This window comes from Crocodylus siamensis, chromosome 3 (assembly GCF_052110815.1).
Source record: "Crocodylus siamensis isolate JL-2025a chromosome 3, ASM5211081v1, whole genome shotgun sequence".
NCBI classification, from domain to species: domain Eukaryota; kingdom Metazoa; phylum Chordata; order Crocodylia; family Crocodylidae; genus Crocodylus; species Crocodylus siamensis.
In genome coordinates, this window is record NC_143397.1 from 200,285,642 (window position 1) to 200,306,728 (window position 21,087).

At 39.8% G+C, this 21,087-nt stretch overlaps 1 protein-coding gene across 6 annotated transcripts in view; it reads right to left on the reverse strand.

The window, feature by feature from the left end:
* The window catches only part of NCOA2 (nuclear receptor coactivator 2), a 271,388-nt gene that overhangs the window by 230,787 nt on the left and 19,514 nt on the right, over positions 1-21,087 (reverse strand). The gene's annotated exons all lie outside the window — the stretch shown is intronic.

Consider the following 21,087-nt stretch of genomic DNA (forward strand, 5'->3'; position numbering starts at 1 on the left):
TACCTGAGGTCTGGGATCTCCAGGCCCAGTCTGTTCATTGGACTCATCTGGGTCATGGTGCCATGACAGCTAGTCAGAGGACTTAGAGGTCTCCCTGAGGTGCAGAGATTTGGAGTTGGTGGAGCAATGGCAAAGTTAATTCCCATAACTCCCAGAACTACTCATGGAGCCACAGCAATAAACATTCCTACCACTCCCCTGCCACCAAATCTCCAGACCCTGAGGACTTATGCCTCACATACAATGTGCACCCATATTTCCCCCATGTGCATGTTTTATGAACATATATCAGATTTGTAACCAGTTTTGTTGTATTTACAATATTGTATTCATTAATTCTTTAGCTGTACTTTCTAGGAAGTAAATCTGGATGCAGTAGTTTAATATGGCAAATAAATTAGTGGAAATATAAACTGTTAGGCTAAGGACAAAAGTTACACACAAATCAGTTTAAGTGATTAGAAACTGCTTTAACCTGTTACAGAACAGAAGTTAAGTGCACATAAACTAGTTTCAAAATGTATGAAACTGGTTTAAGATAAACCTGGTTGAATGCAGTATCAGACCAGTTTGACTGATCGGGTCAAACTGGTTTATGAAAGTTCTGTCCCAGACCTCTTCCTGGTTCAAGTTAAATCACAATCCACCAGCATGCTTTCCAGGCCTGGGCTGGGCAGTGCTGTCTGCTCCAGAAAGCAGGGCTGGCCCCCACCCCTCTGCTCCCTAGCTGGAGCAGTGATGGCTGGCTGACAAAGGGGGGGGGTGGAAACCCAGCTGGGGATGCAGCCCAGTCTATAGGCCGGGGAGGGGGAGAGGGACTGCCCCCCACCCCAGGCAAACTGGGGCCTGGGAGAAGAGTTAAACACCCCTTCCCCTACTCAAGCTTACTGCTGGCTGTAACTAGACTACACATCCCAGAGACACCTTGAATCGGGAAGAAGTGATGAGCAAACCTGCAGACTCCTGCTTCTGTGATTCTGGAATGCAAATCCCAGAGACCTCATGGGCAACAGGAAAAGGAAGTGAACACACAGCCAGAGCCATGCTCTAGCACCTCCCAGCTTCTGGCCTAAGCCACTGAAGGCACGTGGCTGCATTTTCTGAATCAAAGGTAAATGTATGTTCATTTCTGTTTCAATTTAATCTGCACCATGTAGACTAACCTGCAAAGACTGAATCAATTCACCTTCAGACTTTTTGACTTCCTGTACTTAACCCTATTCACCAAGTGCACAATGGTATGGCAAGCTCACTTCCTAAAGGATTAAAATGAATTCAGAGGAGAAAATGAATCATCATTGGGTAATGTTTGGATAGGAGAAATTTTATTCCACTTTTAATTATATTACAATATTGCTAACAAGAGTTGCTGATATTAGTGCTGAATATAAAGAATGATATTAAAATAAAAGGTTTTTAAAAATGGTCTGTTTTTCCAAAATGTTCCTATTACTTTCTGCATTCTAAGGCTGATTTAAACTTTGTTTAAATCCTGACAATGCTGTTTGAAGTGCAATATATATTTGGGGAAAAAAAAAATCAATATAGAAAATATATTTTCTATAGGGGGGGATGTGGGCACACTAGCATCAGGCTACAATCAGACCTAGACAAGTTACAAGGGTGGGTGGATGTGAATAGGATGGGATTCAACACAGACAAGTGCAAGGTGATGCACCTGGGGAGGAACAACCGGCACCATACCTACAGGTTGGGGAACTCCCTTCTTGTCAGCACGGAGGCGGAAAAGGATCTTGGAGTCATCATTGACTCCAAAATGAACATGGGCCAGCAGTGTGGGGAGGCAGTCAGGAAGGCCAACCGTACCTTGTGATGCATCCATAGATGCATCTCGAGCAGGTCCAAAGAGGTGATCCTCGCCCCTCTATGTGGCACTGGTCAGACCGCAGTTGGAGTACTGCGTCCAGTTCTGGGCACCGCACTTCAAGAGGGATGTGGACAGCATTGAGAGGGTCCAGAGGAGGGCCACTCCCATGATCAGGGGACAGCAGGGCAGGCCCTATGAGGAGAGGCTACGGGACCTGAGCCTGTTCAGCCTCCGAAAGAGAAGGCTGAGGGGGGATCTAGTGGCCTGTTATAAACTAGTCAGGGGGGGGATCAGCAGGCATTGGGGGAGTCACTGTTCCCCTGTCCACTGCCAGGAGTGACCAGGAATAACGGTCACAAGCTGGCAGAGGGCAGGTTTAGGCTAGATATCAGGAGGCGTTACTTCATGGTCAGGGCGGCTAGGGTCTGGAACCAACTTCCAAGAGAAGTGGTGCTAGCTCCTACCCTGGGGTTTTTTTTAAGAGGAGGTTGGATGAACATCTTGCTGGGGTCACTTGACCCCAGTATTCTTTCCTGCCATGGCAGGGGGTCGGACTAGATGACCTACTCAGGTCCCTTCCGACCCTAGAAACTACGAAAATAAGGGAATCCTCTGTGATCTGTAAAGAATGATGGGTTTCTTGCTTTTCAAAAAAAAAAAAAAACAACCAAAAAACTAGTTTAGGCCGATGACCATTTGCCTTGGCTACTGAAACCACCTCCACTGCTGGACACCTGTATATTATGAAAACTACAACCCAACTTTGCTGGCTAAAATATATAGGGCAAACTCCTATATGAAAGGATGAGTTTAGTATCTGAAAGTAATCAAAGCCTCCATTACTGTGATCTGGCCTAATCATATTATTATATCATAGTTCACTGATAGCCCTGAAGTCAACTCATGACATCACTACCTAGTGCATAAAAATGAATATCAGGCTTAAAAATCAGTTGCTTTGCAACAGAGTTGTGACTGCTGCAAGACACGACTTTGAGGGTTGATGAGGTATAACTTAGTACTTACTGAACTGAAAGTAATAGAGCAATACTCACACAAGGGCATTTAAAAATCAAGTGTGCAACTGACATAAAAGGTAGAAACAAAATGTACACGATAGCAAAATGTATTTGCCATAGGTACAACGTGCTTACTAACGTAACTGCTTTTTTGTTCCATGTAAATAATTTCTTTTCTGTTCTCTCAACTGTCTTCCACAGGCACAACAATGCTTACTTTAATATTGTTGGATATTTGAAAGATAGTTAAACATTTGAATGATCTGTGGCACCAAGTTTAGTATAAAGTATTATTTAAAGGTCTGGTCATCTTTTTACTAAACCCTGTACTAAAATGAACATTTATTTTAAAAGGAACAGGATTAGAATTTTAGGTTGTTTTTATTTTGAGTTCCCACAGTGACATTTACAGAATATCATAGGAAAACTTGCATCACACAGTTATTTTAAAATTATGCTAAGCATACTGCCTAAAATAAAACCAAACCAGGAAAATCAGGGCTACTGAAACCAAGATATGTTTTGGCTTCGAGTTCAATGGCATCATGAATTTTCAATCTTTGAAAAAATACCTGTGCATGAAATTCCTGGCTTTACAAATGTAAGCCAAATCAAGAGCAATTTAAGTGTTTCTGTTAGATTTTAATATGTTAAAATACAAAATAAAAAAAATCAGACAAAGATGACAAAATGTTTCATTATTTATACAGTCAAATACATGCTAGGTTACTGGTTAAAACATATGCAAGTATATGATAATTCTGTTGCCAAACTCCTCCCCTCCCCTCCCCCCAAAACAAACTTTTTCAATTAAATTTGCATTTTCACCTTTCTGGATATCTATGCTTTATCTCAGTGGCTGTTATATGAAACTAAATCCAGGACTCCACACTTTGTTAATAAGCTCAAGAAATACTTAAGATGACAAATACACTTTAATGTAAAAGTACACATATATTGTTATGGATTGTAGAACTACAAGTGAAGCAAAAGCATAGGCATGTATATCAGCTGAGGGAGAACTGAGGATTGAGAAGGAGTTACAAATAATGGCACTGCATTTGGCTCTTTAAACAGGAGATAAAGAAATTAGTTTTAGAAGTACAATATACACATGGGTATACATATGAGAAAAAAGAAAAAAGTACTTGTGCAAAAGAAAAATATAGACACTTCAAATAAAATACTGAAATCTCTTAGGAAGAGATCTTAAGGTAAAGGCCAGGGAAAGAAAGGACACAATATAAACATTCAGCAAAGGCTTCCTAGAGGGGAAGAAAATGTGTATGTGGGGACAGGGAAGGGGAGAAATCAGGTAAAAAGGACGTGCATAATAAATGAGTCATCAACAATATCATTGCCTTAAAAATACCCACAGGTTTTTGATGGGCTGTTGGGCACAAGGCTTCACACAGCATCAACATTATTCTGTGTCAGTCTTTCTTCCCTATCATTTTGTTTCTCACCTTATAAAATCATATTTGAAACAAAGTAAACTTGATAGAGCAGGAAAAAAAATGGCTTCCAGTCTCTGTACCACCGTTTTGGTAGTTACAATAGAGTGGAGTAATGTGAAATTAGATTTAAGGCTTCAATATAGGTCCTGATTTTTCTGCCCTACATTATTGCTAGTCAGAACTTACCGGTATTTTGCTCAGAAAATGCCAAGTCATTAAAACAAAGTACTCCCCCCCCACACACACACACAAAATACTCATTTTGACAAAACCTGTCAGGAAAGGCTTCTCAAGGTCATGATGGAATTTAAGTAAGAGACCACTCAAGTGTGAGCATCATCAGTTTGGTTGGTGACCCACTGATTGATGGCATTCACCAAGGGTGTGGGAGACGAAGCTGAGTTCCTGATGTGCCCGATTTAGAACCATGACCTCTCACATCCCAGAGGAAAGCCCAGGTTATTTTTCATAAGAATATAAGTAGTACCATACTAGGTAAATGCAATGGTCTATCTAGTCCAGTATCCTGTCTACAAGAGTAGCTGAAGTGGATGCTATGGAGGCAGAGAATCGAACAGGTTTCAGAAGGTGTTCCTCATATTTTTGTGAAAAAGCTTCAAACGTCTTGGTTTGTTCCTGATGCACCATAACATTTTTAAAGTCTGAAGAAGTCTTTCAGGATGACACAAGGGCCTGCCCCAGATCTACCTTCATATTCTGTATCTCATTTAGAACAGCCACAGGCCATATTACCCTTCAATCCCTTACTCTCAATATGCCCTTTATACTGTAGGTTGGAACAGAAAAAAGTATGGAATTGCTTCAGCAGTTCTATGCCAGCTGAAGAACCTTCATCATTTATTGATTTGGGTATCAGATACATAGCCTGTCCTGCTTAAAAAAAATAAAAATAAATACCATATTTACCCAAATTAAACATAACTTAGAGTTTAAGATGATACCCCCCACCAATACATTTCTTATAATTTTCCATGTACAGAATCCAGGTATTAGAGTGTTGTCTTAAAATTTGTATCCTCCCCAACAACAGCAGAGAACAAGGGGACAGAACCCCGCCCCTTGCCTCCCCTGACTGTGCCCTGCTCTGTCCCTCTCATCACTTGGCCCCTACATGCCTGCTCCCACCCTCCTATCACCTGTCCCTCCACATCCCCCCAGCCTTCATGCCCCATGCCTGTGCCTGTTCTCTACCCCCATAACTGTCTCTTGCTCCCCTGCCACCTATTCTCCACCCACTGTCTGACCCCTGCTGCCTGTTCCCCCAAATTCATGCTCCCCCCTGCCACTTATCTTCTGGGGAAATCTGGCTCTTGAGCAGTCAGCAGCAGCAGCAGCCTTAGCCCTGGCAGCAGCTCTAGGCCTGGCCATATCGGGGCCAGGCTATACAGTCCCCTACACATTTGACCCTGAACAGCAGCATAATGGGTCTCCCATCTGCACACCACCACCACCACCATGCTCCCCACCCCACCCCATGCTCTACTTCCCCCCCCACACAAGGCACCTTGGCCCTTGGGCAGGTAGTAGCTCAGCTCCAGCTTTGGCTGAAGCCAGAGCTGAGCCACTGCCTGCCCTAGCCCAATAGTCAAATCTAAGACAAGTGCCCTCCCCCCCAATTTTGATGGGAAGAAAAACCTCCTTTTTGTAAATGTGGTAATAATTTGAGAATCCATAAGTGTCTGTGCAAAATTTTAAGCAAGGGGGGAAAAGTATCTGTTTTTTTTTCTTTTCTAGCTGCCAAGTACAGAGCCCAAGACCATTTATCCTTTGCTGAGGTATCACAAGGAAAAGTGGTTGTCAAACCACAATAAGACCAAACTGGCACTAATGAAGACAGTCATATCTTGCCTTTTAAGCATTAATCTAACTATAGGGCTCATTCAGCAATTCTTTTTGAAGTGGATGTAACAATTAAACTCCTACTGTAAATCTTTTACTAAGATTTTTGTTTCTGCACAATTTAAATAGCAAGTGAATTGTTCAGTGGAGCTATAATCCACTAAAATCTAGGTAGGTATGAAAAAAAAGAGGCCAGTTAGGGCTTTATCAACAGAAGCTGAAATGCACCAATATAATGCACATGTTTATGAAAAATCATCTTATCAAAACATACAATAATTAAAGGTGTCTGGCACACACCATGTTAGTCCTTGCATGTTTGCCTTGTCAGCTGTCAAACCGTGGTAATGTGTGATGGTAATGGGCACGCTGTCAGCAACAGCTCTTGCGTTTAAACGGATATTATCAAGTGCAACCAATTCTCAGGAAGAAAGCATGCATTGCTAATAAGCTACCTGATCAAAGTTGGTGGTCTGACCAAATAGAAAGTCTCAGCCTGCCAGCTATTCATGCAGCTGGGTGCCTGCACCCAATATGGGGCTCTTTACAGGATCAGGCTTTTCACCAACCTCTCAAAAATAAAAAGTTACATGGAAACGTAAGCAATAAAAATGAGATAGCTTCTCATACATTTTTCTTTGTACGTATATAGAGCTTCTGGGCAGTACACAATATAATTAAGGTTGAGAAGAGTTCTCTTCTATTCATGGTTTCACTCATAATTTTCTGGAGTAAAAACATCTTCAAAATTCCACCCATGTTCTCAACCCAATGCTGAATTATTTTCCAATATGATTTGAATGGTTTACCCAAGTTCAAATCACAAAAAAAGACAATAATAATACTACAAAATGTACTCCAATTAGACCTTGTACTTATGTTCCTCAAGCCACAAAAGCTAATAGCTTCTGATGTGGCATTATAACTGTCCACCCAGACAAAGCACACAAAGTTTGAGGGGCGAGAAAAGACATTTTACATGAAGTTTTGTTTAACTTAATAAGAAAATAATTACTGAGCAGGGACCATTAGTGGATAAAAAGGAAAAGAGAGTGAGATCATGTTATATAGCTCAAGATTTTATACAGCATTATAGTGATCATCTTCTGGAAACCAAGGGAGCAGGAATAATAAGAGTTAGTCATAAAGATTGCAACCTAGTTTCCTGTTAAATATATAATCATACTGCAACAAAAACTCATTACTTTAAAATATCTATTCCTTTAGAAGTCTATTCCTTTAAAATATCTATTCCTTAAAAACCATATTTTTCTTTTGCTGTAGTCGGGAAGATGATTTGTGCCAAGAACTTATTCATGTAGCAGGTACGTTGTACAGTCTTATTTTTAATTTGATAAGAACAAAAGAGAGCTTTGGTTAAGGTATGCTTATTTTTGGTCTTTTTTACTTTGTTATGAAGTAACTCTCTGATCTTAATGTTGGGGAGTCAAAAGATCAAAATTATTGCTATTTCTGGGCCTAATTTGCACATATTTGCGGTGGTGATGACAATGCTGGGGAATACGCACATGGCCATAAAGGGACATTGATGTTGGCTACCGTTAACACCCGCACATTGGGTTGTATATTGTGGGGGTTTTGGATTTTGTGGATTTGGGGGGGGGGGGGGGTGTATGTAGGCAAGACAACCCCTGTTGTTCTGACCAAGTACTCAGCACATGGCAAGCTGGGACATGTACCTGGGCAAAATAACAAATGAGAGCCAGAGCGTTTTACATAAGCAGGTTAATGCCATAGGGTTATTAATCCCTGGAGCAAACTGCCCAAGAAGGGGTCCTGGAAGTTACTGGCCCCTGCATTTGGGAACAGCAACATCTCAGCATTGTGATACACCCGAGACTGGATGCCTAGGGTATGGCTCTTTTTACTGTTTCACAACTGTTGCATTTCAGCCTGGCTGTGCAGCCGCACACCTCAGCTATATGTTTGGTTGGCAGATCTGGGCTAGGGTAAAGCCTGGCATGGTTTGAGCCAAGGTGAGACCTGGCACTTCTTGTTTAATCGAGGCCTCAGTGCAGAATAGGCCTGGCCAGCTTTTCTCCCTTTTGTAATTCATGCCCCAAACAAGAGCAGTGGTTGGGCGCTGGCTGTAGTTCAGGCCCAAGCCGAGATAGGTCCGACCTCTCCTTCGAGTTCTTTTGCAGTTTTCTGCCCAACAGAGTTGGGGTCAGGACTAGGAATTTTGAGATGCAATATACTGACAAAAACCGCAGTTAACCCCTCAAAGCCACCATGCAGAAGTGGAGGTCGGTCTTGTACCACATCTCCAGGAGCAACAAAGACCCTTGCAACACAAAAGGAGCCACAGTCTTGAGAAGATCCCCACAGTGCAGTGAACCCAAGGAGCAGCACAGGACACTCTGGTGTGGGCCCCCTCTCTAGCCCACTGCTGAAGGGCAGGTACAGGGGTGCAGGCCCCCAAAACTACCCTTTGGGGAGCCCAAGGTCCCAGACTGTCTGGGTATGGGTGAAGCCTCCCGCAAGAGGCTACAGACTTTGCTTTACAGTTAATAGTGTTTAACAATTATATTTAATGGTTTTCTTGTTTTGTTTTATTTATTTGTAATAAAATTTGAGTGTTTGTGCTTACACTGCTTGTAAGGAAGGGATTTTTATGTGGGATACCCTAGTAATTCATTTAGTGTTTGCTAGGTGGCCTGGGTGAGGGCTCGACCCAAGATAAAATATATTTAGTGCCCCAAAATTGAACCCAGGCCTTGTTGCTGCTGACCAGTGATTGGCAGAAGGGTTACACTAGTATTTACCTAAAAGGGGTGTAGGGACTTAGCCGTTCCATAGCAGTTTTGATAACTGAACTACAAGATCCCCTAGAAGATTTTTTTTTTTTTTTTTTTTTTAACAGAACAGGTTTATTAATAGAGTGGGCTATAAAATATAAAATTAAAACAAAAATGTATTTTATTTTGCAGAACGCAAGTGAGACAACTGAACCATGAATTTTAGAACTGAAAAAAACATTTTAAACTGATTTGTAAGTATGATCACGCACAGCAAATTAAGAAGGCACTCAGCCTGAAAAAAAAAAAAAACAGCCCAAAAACCCCCAAAACAGTTAAACATTTTATTGTTAGGTTTTCCTAAGTATTTCTAGTCGATCACCACTTGGTACTGCTGTAGTGAATCATTCTATAGTGAATCATTTTGCGGTAATCATATCAACCAAGAAATCCTGGCTGAAGCTAGCCAGTAAGTGACGAAGCAAACTGTATTTGTCTAGCATACAAAACTAGTAATCATGAGGCTTTTTTAACATTTTTTTTTTGTATCCTATAGATAAAAAGTAACTTTTTAAAGAAGGTAAGCTTGCTAAGTTACACACCCCCGCCTCTGTTTTCACTCATCCAAATGAGAGTTAAGTACATCAAGAGAAAGGTCAGATTAATGGTTGATGTCTACACTCACTCCCACTGAAGGGCATATATCCATCCTATTCTTTTTAGCGATCTTTTATCGTAAAAAAAAAAAATTATAAGAATGAAGCTTTCTACATGACCTATACCTCAGTGAAATAACTGCACCATTTCATGTTTTCTCTGTAATACCAAATACTGACAAGTTCCTTACTTGTATCAATTTTCTGAGGCTGAAACATATCAAATGTAGCAAGCTAAATTTTTTGTATTAAAAATGAGAGAGGAAAGACACGGGGCCTCATCTTGCACTCCTGATGTAAAATCAAATGCCTCTCTCCAAATACACACACCACCTTAACCTTTTAAGTCCATTACTAAGAAATAATGGATAGGTTTTACACAGGACAAGACATTCCAACTTGCAAAGATGAAAATAAATAAAAATACAGCCTTATAATGTGATCATTCATCTTCAATTACAGCTGTGCTTCCATTTACATCCAGAGGTTCAAACTTTCTACTAATTTTTGCAACCATGCAAAATTTGGGAACAAAAAATGTTATTTACTGTAATAAATTACTCTCAACTGGGGACCTTTTAACAAACTCTTTTAAAAAGTATGATGTATGGTTGTTGTGTAGTTACAACACTTACCAATAAATCTAAAATCACACTCAAACCTAAAATGCTATAAAGCCTCACAATGCCCCAGCAAGACCATGTTTTCAATACCATTTAGCAGATGGGGGAGAAAAGACAGACACAGGAAGATCTAACTTGTCTTCCACTCTCATCACTTCTGCCTTCTTAACTGTTTTTGCTCCCTCCAAAGCTAAACTAGTATTGACACATTAAGGTAATAATCAACATGTGAAAAAAGCTGAAAGATGGGCAAGTGCCTTTCCTTTTCCTTTATCCTACTTACCTGTCCCTTTCACAACTCCTCTACAGTTTCTGTTGGCCCTCTCTTGCTAACTTAGGCCCCAACTCTGCCAGGATAAAACTTATGGGCTGACCTCTGCATCCATGGTTTCTTAGAGGATTTTAAACACTACGCATCATGAAGCAAGAATTTAGTATTGCAGCACTTAACTACTAGTAAAAAGCACTGCATCAACTATACTGCTTTAAAACAATGATCTGAGCACTGGAATAGGACTCGGTTGTCTTGAATGCTAGCCCTCTGTTTCTAAATCGCCAGAAAACATTTATACACAGATTGGGCATAAATTTGGTACAAGTACTCTGTTTCTAATTTTGAAACACTCTAGCAAGTTTCACCCCATATGACGTATCTAAAAAAGAATTTTAAAAAAACCCTCCATAAATGCTAGTATCCTGAAGCAAACAGTTGAACTGGTTGAGTTATTTTAGCACCCTACTTTCACATTGAAATCTACATTCTTATAATGGTTTTGTGATGCATTATATTCTGCCTGTATGATCAGGGACTTGCAAGGCAAGCCATACAAGGAAAGGCTGAGGGACCTGGGCCTCTCTAGCTTAAAGAAGAGAAGGTTGAAAAGGGACTTGGTAGTGGCTTACTGCTATAGCAGAGGAGTGCATCAGGAACTCGGTGAACAACTGTTTACTAGGTCACCCCCGGGGAAGACCAGGACCAATGGATACAAACTCCTGAAAGGCCATTTCAGGCTTAATACCAGGAAAAACTCCTTCCCAGTCAGGGTATTCAGACTGTGAAATAAACTCCCTCCAGAAGTAGTGCAGTCACCTACCCTGGTGGTTTTCAAGAGAAGACTAAAGAGTCACCTTGCAGGGGTCACCTAACCCCAGTTGTCTTCCTCCCTAGAGCGGGAGGGCTGGACCAGATGATATGCAAGGTCCCTTCCAGCCCCTAACAATCTATGAATCTATGAATTTCAATAGGAGTTACTGTTCAGAAGATGGCCAGTCTTCTCATATTAGGGTAGTGTACTACATCTTGAGAATGAAAGCCTCCAGGTAGTGAAAGTCCCATTAAGATAAGGATGATGATCCCAGTCCCACTCTTTAGATACCCATTCCCTCTGTATCCTAAAAAGCATTAGACATTTATAAAAAGGGTTATACAGGCAGCCCTCAACTTACGTTTCACATTTACAACGTTTATAAAGTGACACCCTGTTTCAACTTTAAAACGCCAGTATCGACTTACAATGCTTGATCTGATGCAATGCCATGCCAGGAAACAAGTTTGCTGTTGCTCATCTCCCTGGAAAACATTTGTCCAAAAACTTCCTTGGACATTTTCTTTAAGAAAGCAGACAAGACTCCTGAGAAGACTCCAGCCAAGAACCCTTCAAGGAGTCCAACCAAGAGCCCTTCAAAAAGTCCAGCAAAGTCACCTCAAAGAAGTCCTTCCAAATCAATACGATTGTTATTTACAATACAAATATACTAATGTAGCTAATACTACTCATCTATAATTGATAGAGGACAATATTCTGGGGTATTTTTGGTGAAAATAGGGTATCGGGCCTCGGTTCAATAACCAATCTCCCTTTTAAAACATTGTTTCTTATGAGAAAATTGGTTCCAAGTTACAAAGTTTCAGCTTAAGACCCGGTTTTCAGGAACCAATTGTGTCATAAGTCCAAGCACTGCTTGTATAGTAGAATTATTCAACAGTACAAAAGAGCAAAAGACTGCATCATCAATGAGAAACTGAATACCATTTTGAAGAGGAAATAGTAATTTTGGAAAATTCCAAACATTATTAATACAAGAAAATATTTCCAATTTTCACAATCAATGTGCTCACAATTCTATCATCAGTAGATGGTAAAAAAATATTATTTTACTAGCTTTGACAGAAAATAGAATTCACTTCCCCTTTCCACCTGCAGTGTTTCAAAGTCAGTTGTTCATCAAAGTGACAGTTTTCCTTTCTACAGCTTAGACCTTTTACTGTACTATTTTAGTGTGGCTGACCAGAAAACAAAGATTATGGAGAGAGAGAGAGATTCAGAACTTTCCTTGAACGCCTTATGAAGAACTGTTTGTTTAGCTGCTGATGTAGAATATCTTGTTCTGGTCATTTCACTGTATATAGTTTCATAGTAGGATTGGAAGGGACCTGAACAGATCATCAAGTCTGACCCCCTGCCATGGCAGGAAAGAGTACTGGGGTCAAACGACCCCAGCAAGGTGATTGTCTAGCCTTGTCTTAAAGACCCCGAGGTAGGAGCCAGCATCACTTTGCTTGGTGAATTGCTGCATGGCAAAACATACCACTACACTGAAGAGAATAAGTTTAGTGGAGTTAAACCCACTTATAGAAAGAATCAATTAATTTGGCCACCAAATTCTGAATTCTGACATGTCCCTAGAAAGAAAGGTTGGTGGACTCAAATTAACTTAAAATGTATTTAATTATTTACAGATTAGATTTCTTCTCTCTCCTCTGTGTGCAACTAACCATATGCTTTAAGTATGGATCTCTAAGTGAGCCAATGCGTGTGCTCTTCCCAAGTTTTCCACAACTCTGCAAAACCTTAAAGAAAGGATATTTCCCTACATCACAGCCTGTAGTAAGGTTTACTTAGTATTAATGAGATATTCATCTACTGACCTGATAAGCACAGTAAAAAAAGCCAAAAAAAAAAAAAAAATCTAGGGGGGGGGGGGGGGAAAATCACTGGCCAAGTGTCATACTAATCCAGACAATTTCTGTAGGCTACTAACAACTTTAAGATCCTGAAAAAAACAAATTAACAAAGGATTACTGTAGCAGAGGTTTCCCACCTGCGGTCCATAGAGCATTTGCTGATAGATCTGGGAAAAGTTGATTTATCCTATGATGCTTCTTTCAGATACATAACTGCACTAACAAAAAATTAATAATACATTAACATCTTGCTATTACTATTTTCCTATGTAAGTAGTTATGGTAATGTTACAGAGTTACTATGATCAGGAAGAGAATGAGATAGTTCACAAAACAGCCTCTGTTAAAATATGATCCACGCTATTAAAGGACTAGCTGTAGATTAGACCTATGCCACTGTCCTAAGTACTATATTACTTTTCACTACTACAGAACTCTCCACTACTGCTTCAATATATTCGTTCATGTTCCACACATTATTTTTTATTTTTACATTGTTATACTGTTTCTGATGAGAAAATGAACGACTAGACAAACAGAACATCATTTAAGCGCATCTGTTTGGGTAAACACAAAACAACTGACTCAATTATCAAATTACTACAAGTTGCATTAAAAGCAGTAGGTAGTAAAACAAAAATACTGTGCACTAAACAGACCAGGTGGATTATAGCATTAAGTGCCATTTTTCCCTCAAAACCTAGCTTTGAACCAAGCTAAAATCTCCCCAAAAGTCTACTGTTTTGTATTCACATAATTTTGCATAACTAGCAAATCTTTATTCAGATCTCAGCCAATCCTGATACAAACCCCCCTTTTCACCTCTAGGGCTAGGGACAGAAATTACACATAAACCAGTATAAGTGATCGGAAACAGGTTACAATATGTAACAACAAAAGTTCAGTGCACATAAACTGCTTTCAAAATGGCCAAAAATGATTCAAGAAAAACCTGGATAGATGTAGTATCAAGCTTAAATGATTTAAGTTAAATTAGTTTATTGAATTTCTGTCCGGATCCCCTCCAGATTCAAGTTAATTCACAGCTTGTCAAACAAGCTTTAGTTCAAGCACTGCCACCACCATTTTGAAGTGTAGGGATGTTTTAGCCAGAGCAGATCTGAGCGGGGCAAGGGCAGATATGGGCTGTCCACTGTAGGCTCAGGTCTCTCCATTTTGCTGTCTTTGCCCCAGGAACCCCATGCCATCTGCATGCCTCCTGCCTGCCCAGCAGCGGGAGGAACAACTCGCTACCCACACCGCTGCCAGACAGACAGGGCATGCACAGCCAGCATGGGACTCCCGAGGGAAAGGCAGCAGAATGGAATGCCCCAAGCCCACAGTGAGCAGCCCACATCTGCCCTGTGCACAGGTCGGGGGGGGGGGGGGGGGGACATGCCCACCCATGCCTCCCTGGAGGTGCGCGCAGCAGCAGGGAGCCACCCCCTCTCCCCAGCCCTACTCCCCGCATCCCCTGGAAAAGTCACCCACAGCTCCGTCCTGCTCCCTGACCCAGCCCTGGGTCCCGTTCACCACCCTGGCTGGGCAGCACCCCAGCCCCTGCTCCTGCCCTACTCCCTCCTTCACCATGGGGGGCGTCAATCTGCCTCCCCCCCACACGCCCTTTCCCCCTCTATAGACTTACCTGCTGGGTGCTGCCTTCCATGCTGCCTAGCTGCATTCCTGTATGTGGCTGCGCGCATGCACGCAGTGTCTGGAGGTCCTGGCCAGAAGGCATATTGTATTTACTAATGGCATTATTGCCTACATCAGCCAAAAAAACCCACTACCCAATAATGTTAATTTTCCTTTTATTGGTGCCAATCTGATAGGCAACCAATATACTGGTGCACCTCTAAACAAAACAACTTCCTATTGAACTTTCCTCTCTAGAAAGTTAGGTACTCTTAGCAAAAGCCTTTTGTCTCTGGAACCTGCTTCCACACTTATCCAAAGTAGCTACAATTTGTCGAACTTCAGGAAACCCCACAAAAGTCCTCTATTCATCTGTGCTCCTGGGCTGAAGTAAAAATATGCAGCTTTAAGCTAGCTGGAATTTGGTATATTTTGTTGTAATATTCACCAACTAGAATGTTAGCTTTTTGCATTACGGTTCTGCACTATGCCTATTCTAGGACGGTGTGTTCAGTAAATACTGAAGAGTGATCAAAGTCCTTACCCTGGCAAACAGCACAATATCCCATCTGAAACTGCAAGAAGCTTGATTATTTTAGCATTTGGCAATTTTTAGAATCCAAATGCATGAGCCAGATCCTGCTTTCTTCTGCTAAAACTGGATGCCAAAATATGTCTGTCAGTTTCAACAGATCAAAGGGCTTTTTAAACAAACTGTAATTAGAATAAAGCTTTAAATCAGTATCTGGTGGGAATATTGTAGACACTGGTGTGAATGCTCCACTTTAAAATTTGTTGTTATTAAAACTGTTTTCCCAGGAAGGAAGTAAAAGGATCTTTAAAATGTTCCAGATGCACAAAACTGGAAATTATATTCTTCATCTACTTTCCCTTCCCATCAAAAAACAAAACAAAGAACAAAAAGCTTGAGATCAGGCCAGAGCTCTAAACTTTATAGCTATCAGTTGCAAAAACGAAACATATCCTCACCCATCAAGTGCATATTTAAATAAAAATGGGCTTGTTTAGATCTTATTTTTGTGCATTAACAGAAAGTTACAGCATGTATCTTTTGAATTAAAAACATTAGCCAAAGTTACTCAAACCTGAAATCTTAGCTGAAATAGAGACATCTGATAGATGACAAAATAATAATGGAACTTCTGCATGACAAGCTCCACTTAGAGCAGTACTGGAGCGCAGCCCACAACTCCATTCCAAACTATGCTAAAACCTCTATGATATTTCTTAATGTATGCAATGCACAGTTTGTCTCCACTCAATAATCCTGAACATATGCTAAGTGCAGTTAAAATGATTTATTCCACTAAGCTTTTCATTGTATTAATTTATAACTTATGACATCACAAACCATAGATGTTCAAAAACTCAATTTAATTTGTAAGGGAAAGAAATATATAGCCTCCTAAAGTGTTGCTAAATATCTTACGTAGCTTTCAAAGGTGAGCTGTAGCTGAAAAAAAGTGAACAGTATTATGCGCTGAATGCCCAACAAAAAATAGAATTAAAGATAAAGTGAATTCATTAGTTACCTTAAACTTCATTCTCTTTTTCCCAGTTCAAGTTAGTAAGGCCTGAATACTTCTCTTACTTGGTTTTTATGGAGCACTGTATGCAATAAAAATACTCTACATTTTTTTTAATATTTGTAGGACATTAAATGTTTTGGCAGAACAAATGCTATATATGTCAATAAAAAGTCTGTTTCCCTCTTTATTTGGTAAGACAGCAAAATGTGCACCTTCCATAGCCTCAAATCCATACAACACTTTCCAAATTTAAGGTATGTTGTTAATTTTTGGTTAAGTTGAAAGGACCTTTTTAAAACCAGGAATTATGAAAACCCTTATTTGGTTAATGAGGAAAAATAGCATTTAAAAATCTTCCAATTACGATACGTAGCATCTCTAGTTATTTAGGAGTATCCCATTTTCCTTCAAATTAGCCAGATTACAATGCAGTTTTATTTCACCACCAGAATTTCCAAGTGTATTTTTTACTGAATTAAGGGGCCTTACTATTAAATCAAAGAATTCTACAGAGGATTCAGAGAAAGTCTGACACATTACTGAACTGTTTAAGTAGAATTTGAAAGAGAAAAGGGGGGGGGAACCATTAGAAAGATAACTTTACATTTCAAGGAAGGAGTAATTAAATGTCTAAATCTATACTCTTGGTTCCAAAATGATACCTTTTATTAGACCAATTGGAAAACTGCAAGAAAATTGTTCTTTTCTGCAAGCTTTCAGGATCAATGTCCCTTCGTCAGGCTCTGGGAAAAGTATAAATGGTACAAGATGGTAAAAAGTCCCCACAGGTAGGAAATAAACTTCATGTTTGCACAGAGGGAGCTGGAGATGGAAGGCTCTCCCTCTGGGTCCATGAGAGTGACCCTCTTGTCACATCTATACTTTTCCCAGAGCCTGACGAAGGGACATTGATCCTGAAAGCTTGCAGAAAAGAACAATTTTCTTGCAGTTTTCCAATTGGTCTAATAAAAGGTATCATTTTGGAATGAAGAGTTCTAGTTTTGTGTACATCTTTTTGTCTCAGACCAACACAGCTACCAAGTACCTACCTAAATCTATACTCCTTTTACCTGACAACGTAAACAAACACAAATTACAGTTAACCCAAAACAATTTAGATTGATTTACATTTGGTAGCACAACAGGCATTTGCTGACCAAACATTTCCTCCAGCCATTTTGAAAATTCTATGGCTAAAGCTCCTGTGCAAGCAGATGATAAGCCTGTCCTCTAATTTTATTGATGTTTTCTAAAATGGAAGCAAAACATTTTAAATATTTCTGCATACTTGTGGAGACCTAACAAAAGTGTCCAAGCAATACAAAAACATTAACAGCACATCCTACAATACAAATGTGAATAATATTATTTCCCAGATTATCCATGAAGAACTGAGGGGAGTGTGTTTTAAGTGGTTCATGTAGGAAGGCTGCAGCAGAGCTGGAAACTGAAACTTCAGCTCTTGAATCACTAGCCAATACTTAAAAGACCAAATTATTCTACTTTCATGGGATTGGCTACCCTCCTAACATATGCAAAATTGTTTGTTTCAAAACAAGTTGCCTGAAATTTGTGCTAGCCACACAAATTTTCCCAAAGCTCACCATCAACAAGTCTACAAAAAGTCTCTTAAATGGCTCTTCAGCTCTACAAAGGGTCAGCTTGAGCTTGCAATACTACTGCAGAGCTGCTAGAATCTTATCATGTGTTTATTAAAAAATTAAAAATTAGCAGACACCATGAATGAGGCAGCATGACAGAACTGAACTAACGGTAAACAACAACTCATCTATTTTTTTAAATTATGGTCTTAAGAAAAAACAAAACACAAAAGTGTTTAATGTTAAAAATTCAAGGAAAATTCTTAATTGATCTTGCACAAATGGGAGAGCAAGACAAAATATACGTAGCAGTATTTCACGGTTTCTCTTCTTTCCCTTCCAAGATATTGTTCTCATAACAAAACAACAATTCCCTGTTAATGATTTTCTTACTTGTCAGCAACAAATAAAAATCAATAGATATGCTGCACAACCCTCTTTTGTAAATACAACTAATGCAAATGATATATTTTCAATTAGGAATGCTACAAAACAAAAAGTTTCCTGACACTGCATTTTACATGTTCATTTTTTCTCTGTTCCAGTAGTGAGTTCAATTTTTAAATTATTTCCCTTTTTGAAAGGTTCCCCACAAAAATTCTAGAAAAGAATGCACCATCTCTCAGTTCCTGCAACAGAACTTTAGTTAATTGATCTGCAACTGCACCAGCCTAACAGAATATAGCTCTTCATGACCTAATTATCACTACATTCATAAACTTATCATGTGACAGAATTAAAACAGAGAAAACATTCTAAAGAACATGAGAGAATCGGAAGCAACATTTTCTAGCATGGTCATTTTAAAATAAAAGTTCTTAGCATTTCTTAGAATTCTAATGTCTGAATTTTGCTTTACATCTACGGAAAAGTTCACAGTTTTGCTTCTGCCAAGGTTTTAAGTGAAATAGCTCACAATGCCTTCCCCTGATCCAACACAGTTCTTTTAGGCTTTCAAGAAATAGCCAGTTGTTTCGCTTACAGAACTTCTTTACACTGACCTAATCAAATAATACAAAATAGAGAAACCACTAGGTAGAATACACCACAGTACATTAATGACCCCAATAAACTTTCTTTTATGTTGAAAATACAGTTGTCACATTTATTCCATTTAATTATGTTCAAGCTACAAGTATGAGAAGAGCTGTGTGAATAACCAACGTTTTGCTTCAGCCACCAAATTGATTTTTTTACAATTATTTCATATCAAGTGAATAATTGTAATTGTAATTATATTTCATTCAACCCCAAACAAAATATTTTGTTTCTTTTTTCCACCTATTTTAAATGCAAGTGAAGGAAATGAGGAAATTAAAGGTTACATTTGCAAAGGAGTGTCTATAGAAACATCACTATAAATTAAGTTAGGTTAGAGGAGGGGTGTCAAACATGCAGCCAGCGGATCCAACCCATTGTCAGGGAGTCAGGACCCAGGGTAGGTAACAAACTGTAGTTTACCAAACCATGTGGGTGCTGCTCTTAGTACACAGAAAGAGTGGAGTAAGCTACCACAGACAAAGTCAGGCTTCCTCCACACTAAAAGCACTATATGCAGGCAATCAGTGCTAAATAGTTAACTTACTGTAAGTTCCCACCCTAGCTTGCTTCAGAGTCACTTCCTAATGTACGTACATAAACCTTTGGGCACTATTCACAAGACAGACGAGTAGGTAATGGTACTATTATCATCTTTTACCCTATAGCCCAGGGCTCAAAGCACACAGGACATGGGTTCGAATTGATGATATGAGAAAATCCCTGCCCAGTGTGAAACACAGACTTGAACTTAGTTTCCACTCTACCAGGAAAATGTTCCAAGCTCTGGAGAAACTGATATTGTGGTTTTGGTGTTTCTCACGGTGAAGCTGTTCCACTTGATAGAAAATATCAAAGATAAATTCTAGATAAAATGTCACCTAGCTTAACCAACTGCCATCACCTAATTCATGGGTGGCCAACCTGCACCATGAGTGCCACAAGTACCATGTGGCAGAATGGGGAAGAAGATAGGCAGCACAAAGAGCAGTACAGGCAGCCCTAGACTTACGTTTCACACTTAAAACATTTATAAATTGACACCCTGTTTCAACTTTATGACATCAGTTTTGACTTTACAACGCTTGATCCGATGCAACGCCATGCATGTGAACAAGTTTGCTGCCTCTCTTATCTCCCTGGAGAACATCTGCCCAAACTTCCTGGGAGACTTTCTTTAAGACAGCAGCCAAGACTCCAGAAAAATCTGTAGCCAAGACTCCAGCCAAGAACCCTTCAAGAAGTCCAACCAAGAGCCCTTCAAGAAGTCACCTCAAAGAAGTCCTTCCAAATCAATATGATTGTTATTTACAATAGATATAATGTAGCTATATTACTCATCTATAATCGATCAAGTACAAAATTCTGGGGTATTTTTAGTGAAAAAAGGGTATCGAGCCTTGGTTCAGGAACCAATCGCGCATTTATAATATTGTTTCTTATGAGAAAATTGGTTTCGAGTTAACAACGTTTCAACTTAAGACACCGTTTTCAGGAACCAATTGTGTTGTAAGTCCGAGGACTGCCTGTACGTCAGACAGGGAGAGCACAGGCAAGGAACAGAAAGCAGATCTTTAGATTAATCAAGGGAAGTGGTATTTGGGGGAGGGTAAGGACCCAATTTCTGTTATTCCTGCCAAAAAGGTTGCCCCCACTGACGTTAGAGTCATTTTCTCTCATGTAACAAACATTTAACTGTTAAGGATTTACAAAGGAGTGGGGGCAGAGAAATGCACCCAAAATGCTGAACAGGCCACTGGCTAGAACATTCGCCTGAGACCCAAGTACAGGTTCTTGTTCTGACTGAGCAGAAAAACAACTTGAATCCTGGTTTTCCACATGCCAGGTACCACTGGATTACAGCATGTAAACAACTTTCTTTTCCTCTATTTTTTTAAATGAGGCCTAGATCCCATTCTGAATCCAGCTCAATTACCCAAAGTTTCAGAGTTTCCTAAATGAACCATTTTCAAATTTCTGATTCGAAATTTCATATTTCTGCAGCAGTTGGGGCTGCCACATGCACAATACACCTGATAAAACCCAGGAAAACAAGAAAATGAGAGCAGAAGTCATTTAATGTTACCACAGTAGCA